The sequence below is a fragment of the Plectropomus leopardus genome, chromosome 1, assembly GCF_008729295.1.
Source record: "Plectropomus leopardus isolate mb chromosome 1, YSFRI_Pleo_2.0, whole genome shotgun sequence".
Taxonomy (NCBI): domain Eukaryota; kingdom Metazoa; phylum Chordata; class Actinopteri; order Perciformes; family Serranidae; genus Plectropomus; species Plectropomus leopardus.
In genome coordinates this window covers 29,752,736-29,758,735 of record NC_056463.1, presented here as the reverse complement: position 1 = coordinate 29,758,735, position 6,000 = coordinate 29,752,736, and positions in this window count along the sequence as shown.

The following is a 6,000-nucleotide window of genomic DNA, read 5'->3' as shown; positions in this document are numbered from 1 at the left end:
TGAAAAATGGTGCAGAAAATGAAGTTTATAAGTGGATGTTTTGCTTCACAAGACGTTTCAATTCTCTGACAAGAGTGCACATAGTACGACTTATTGTACTGCATAGAGTATGCTAAATGGGAACAGTCTAAACCTCCTATTATGCAGTTTGGTAGGGTTTCTAGAATGTAAGTTTTTGGTGCCACAAGTTTAAAAAAATACATTTTTTTCTTATTGGAAACACATTGAAGCAACGGTCAACAGGTTCACTTGCATATATCTCCAATAGGTTATAATCACACTGTCTGTCGCCTGTGGGAATCCTGGAATTTTAATGAATGATGCTTCAGCTTCCATACACATGAGCTTCAGTCTCTGTGAATAGACTGTATGCGCGTGGAGCAGACCTCGTTCAAACTGCATTCAAAAATATTTTTCATGGTTTATTTCAGCATCAAAAATATTTTCCATGGTTTATTTTAGCATCACGGGTGTAAGATGGGTGGAGTTTGCCACATTGAATGATTAGAGGTATGTGAGGATGATTCTTGAATCACAAAAAAAGAAGTTGATTGTATATATGTATGTAGATGGATAGATATAGATATAGATATATATGCAGTAAACTCATATCAGTAAACAAAAAAATGATTCCAAGTACAGTTGCATCCAATATCTCCAGAGCAAATAAAAGTTTATAGTGAATTAAGGTGTGCTTGTGAACAGAATGTAATTAGTCAAAATCGCCAAGAGAACAATCTCCAGTAGACCAATGAAAAACACTAAAGGTGCTCATCTGACATTTCCTAAATAAACACCATTTGAAAACACACACTGTGGCCATAATTTCAAGTGCTCACCTGAAATATACTGAAAATGGTTTAATTGCTTGCCAATGTGCCAGAACGCTAGCAGACAACGACTGCAATATCTCCTTCAGTCCTTGACCTGTTGACTGGCTCACAAATGCACCAATTTCATTAGCAGGTCACCAGACGGCGCTCACACTGTCATTAGTAAATACATGAGTATTGACACACACATATACAGTAAAAACCTTAAGCACATTATGTCACTGACTAGAGCAGTGTTACCTACAAGGCTACAGAGTTGATGAGGGGTCGCCCAACCAATTACAACTGTTCCACCTGAAGCAGTCAATAGCAAGTAAAACCTTGATTCATTACCAAAAGTGCATGGATAAAAATGCAAAGTAAAAACGGAAAAAAAAGATATATGGACCGGCATAATACGCGTACAGCTGGACAGTCCTAGTTTGTGTGCATAATTGCTTTAATGTGGGCTATTAAGCTTAAGTGGATATGATTTTACTGTCTGTCCTACATTCAGTATGATTGCTGCCATGATCAATACTTATGATTTGTAAGTCACCAGCCATCGATGGCACAGTGTGATAGCTACGCGTTTGACCTTGTGAGGAAGAGCTCTTTCCTTGTTCTAGAGACTATCAGAGGGCACATGGATGCTAGAGGACAAAGGATAAAAACCACAAGCTCGGGTACTGTACATACTGCAGACACGCAGAACAAACAGACGCACTTTATCTATACGACCACCACTTTTCCTCACACATTCACATCTGTAAAAATGTACCTCATAAAGTCTCTTCCAACTACAAATGTCAGTTCTGGATAATTTTGCTTTTAGATTTCCAACTCAATGAGCTTAAGTGCCACATTTCATCACAGTTTTGCGATGTAAATGTCTTGACTTTTATTTTCTGTTCGCTTTGCTGACTTAGAGCCTGTGACATGTGCAAACATAATGCTTGCTGCCCAGCCTTTGGTCTCAACTGGTTGGCTTATTTTAGCCTCGGTCGCTCTGCACTGTGCACCACCCAGGTCGGGTTGGAGATAACTAGTGGTGCCACTCATTCGCAGTTATCACTGGTACTACCACAGGATCAGTGTTGCTGCGGAAACATGGTGGCCACCCTCCGGTCTCCCCGCAGGAGGCCCCTGTGAACGAGCAGCTTCTTGAGCCACAAAACGCCTTTAGCATTGTTAACTAACGAATGCTAACACCACAAGCTGTGCTGACACTGCTTAAAGTGCTAACACAGCTAACATTGACATTATACCTAGTTAGCAAAACTAAAGGGGATTTGCTGCTCAAAATTGAGCAACTTTCACTGGGGTGACATTGTGGGGAGACAGAAGGGTGGGCGCAATGTTTCCAAAGCAACACTGTTGGGTCGAGACATTGTTATTAGCTAGCTCCCACCACGCCAGGTGGTGTGCACTGGAGTAAAGTGAAGAGAAGCAAAACTGACCTACAGACTGACATGTGTAACCTGTCAAAAATTTTCTTGGCAGTTAACAGTTAACCAGTGATATCCTTACTTCTACCAATAAAAAAGGCCTTGTATGGCCAAGTATAATATGCTAACATAGATAATAAGTCTAGCTTTTGAAAAAAAATTAATATTCAATGACATCAAATTGAAAGCATGCAGGCAGCAGGAAGGGTGTAACAATGTGGGAAAGGGAAAGATTTAAGGCTTTGACTGGGCTTCTGGCCTATACATTCTTTCTCAACACAACGCGTAGACACAAACACACAGACACAAACACACGCACGCTTCAGATTAGATGTTGAGCCTGAGTGACTTAAACAAGAAGAGATAACTCTTTGTATGGTGACAGATGGATAAGCAGAGCTATCTCAGGCTGTAATCTTGGAATAGTTTGAGACACTTTGTGTTTTGGCAACAGACGAACACGACATGTGATCTCCCCCTGAATGAATGAGCAACAGCGTTTTTAAGAGAGAGGGATCTGTTTTTGATTCGTGTTGTGTCATGTTTTTACCGTAGGCGATCAGACACCAACATCTGGCATGATCGCCCCAAAATCCAACAAAAATGTCATGGTAAGATAATATGAGACACTTAAAAAACCAGCAACACCACAGGTAAGCTTGCACATATTTCAGGTCTGTATATCATCTCCGTTTTCTGGCTATGATGTATCATTCCACAGCTATAAATGTAAGTCAGTGCATGCACAGGTATGTGAGAATACATTAAGCACTGATCAGTCATCTCAGGTTCTGGGGATCTAGACCAATTAAGATGTACTTGCTTGCAATCAATAAAGAAAATGACAGAGAGGAAGAACTCCCAGCCTCATTAGTATTAGCAAACTCTGACACAGGTCAATCAGTTTGTTGTTAAAGATCTCCTGTGTGCTTGTCTACACGTCTGCAAACACAAGTGCATGTGTATTTTACAACAATACATGCAAATTAATATGAACACTTTGAAACACTCTGGGGACACATGTAAGCATCAAAGACTTTAGTTATAAGCAGTAATTAAGACACAGAAATCATTTAAACCTTTCTGATCTCCCTGTCACTCATATATGTTATCCAGTACGGCATTATTCTTGTATCAACTTGCCCAGAGTCTCATGTTTCCACTCAAGCTGAATCTGACTGCAGGCATTTCTTGACCAGCTGCTGGGCCAAAGTTTTACTGAATTCCGTCTCCACTGTCTGTATGGGTGAATGAGCCCGAGTCTAAAGGAAGCAGGACCAGAGGCAACTAACACAACACAATGATCAAGTGCTGGTAGCATGAGTAGCCAGAGTACACAGAGCTATTAGATGTGAGTGATACGGTTGAAGTTACTCCTGTGAACTTTGCTGTTTTTTTTTTTTTTTTTTCAGGGGGGTTCTTGGGGGAAACAACTTGAGTTGGGGTGTGAGGGGGTGTATGGCCCAACAGTCGATATTTATCCCAGCAGCCGTACAACACCCCTTCGTGTTTCCAGTTGGATTCCACTTATAAGTGCTGCCATTCTTTCCCCCACTGAGCAGAGGCAACACGTGTTTGTGACCGCAATCTCTCTTTCTCTCCGTCTGTCTTTCACCCTCTCGCTCCCTTTCCACCGAAACCCGGTTATTAACACAAACACTGGCTGACACTTGTTTGTGCTTTTAATTGTGTCTGGATGTTATGTCTCTTGCGAACACATACATTTGCATTTCTCTGGCACAGTATAATCACTCCTTCGACCACAACACCATGCAGACACAGCACAGGAAATTACCACATGCAATCATGTTTGCTGCACAAGCATATTTGGGCTTCGCTCGGCTCCTGCATGGTCTGCCTCTAACTCTGTGTTGGGTTGCGAGTAAGTGCTCTTTGTAGTTGCTATTCCTTTTCAGCTCAGTGACGGTAAATTAAATTATAGAAATGATCCTTCCAGTAATATCAATAGTGTGAAGGCTATGAAATAATGTGGAATATAGATTAGAATAGTACATTGACTATGCATTCTACCTTGTTTGATAATTAGTATAAAAAGTCAGACTTACTTAACACTGACCTGTGCAAAAAAGTTAATAACAATGTAAGGATGGCCACGGAATATCACCTTTTCTACCTGCAGACTCCCATGTCATTATCAAAGGCTTCACAGTAACAGTGAAATGATTCTGACTGTCATAACACATTTAGACTTTTCGCATTTTTTTCTTTCTCACTGATATAACACGACCCAACAAAGAAAGCCTCCTACTCTCCCGGCCTATCCACATACTGTGAACAAAGCAGTGGTGTGCCAAGGATTACACTGTAAAATATGCATGTCCCAATGAAATATGTATATAGCCGTGTGTCATCAATGACATGGCTTCTACAAAGGCTATACCGAGTACACAGGAACGCATGTTTCTCTGATTCAATTCCCTTGACTTTAATTGGCGTAGACACAAGAAAAGACTCATCTGGGGGAATAATTAAGCCTGACACCAATGTATTTGGTGTGCATCTTAACACGTTTCTCCGAACCACTCATTTACTTTATTTGAATAACTTCTAGAATGGTAATAAAAAAGCATGCAATAAAAGAGGCTCAGTGCGCCAGCCAGCATTGTTTCTGAATTAAACGCCCCAAATATCTTCAGGAAATAAGATTGTTTTCCTGCGGATGGGGGCCTAATCTACTCAGTCATGGTGGTTTGAGGAGGGAATGTTTTCAAGTTTTAACAGGGTTGGTTCCAGCATTCCCACCACCACAGTGATCTAACTACGAAGAGGGGCTTCTCTCTTCCTCTCCCCGCCACCAAAGGGAAAAGGAGGTTGCATGGCTGAGCTGTGAGTTACACCCTGGAACGGCCTAAGCAAACCAGCTTGGATGCCAAGGACCTATGAGGTGTCACTGATGATTAAATGATATTTATCAAGATGAGCACAGAATCGTCTGCGTACAGTACACTGAAACTTTGTCCTCTAAGCAGAGATTAAAGAGAGGCCTTCTCTGGATTCATTACAACAACTAAGCCCAAGGCTATAGGGCCACCAGATTATCTCCTCATGACTCAGATTCCCACAATCAACACAAAAGCATTAGAACCACAACAGTTTGACAACAGTCAAGTACAAGAGGGTGCAACCAGAGGGAAGCGGTGTTAGCTAGTTGCCTCTAGCTGCTTGGCTCTGAGTCTCAGGTGTCCGCTTCTCTACAGGTATGTGTTACCATAATAGAGTAGTTAAGAGGGCCTCTTGTCGAGGGCCCTTCCCTCCTGTCTCGGCACACTGACTCCAGTGTGAACAGGGGTGCCTGGCCGATTTAGCGCAGTCTTGTTAGATTGAGTATTGCACAATGGAAACTGTCATGCGGCTTGTAATGTGTAATTGAACTTGGAGCCATTTTGCTTGAGAATATTCAGACCCAGCTCGATTGGATTTCACTTGGAAAAGCCGACAGACATCCCGCACACTGTTTGCTCAAAGGCCCTTTTTTTGAGCAGAGAGCAGAGGCTGGGGAACACTTCTCAGAGTCGCTTTTCCCAAATGGCTACATGTCCAGTACAGTTGCACCCTTCTCTTATGTCCCCAAAACCACAATCAACCCCACGCCCTCCAGCCCCCACACTGCTTTCTCACAACCCACCCCACCCTCGCTGGGACTGTTTTGTCCTCTGGAACTTTCATTATGTGAAGAGGATAAAAATAAAGCACCCTGTGAATTTATGGTTCCTTTCAGA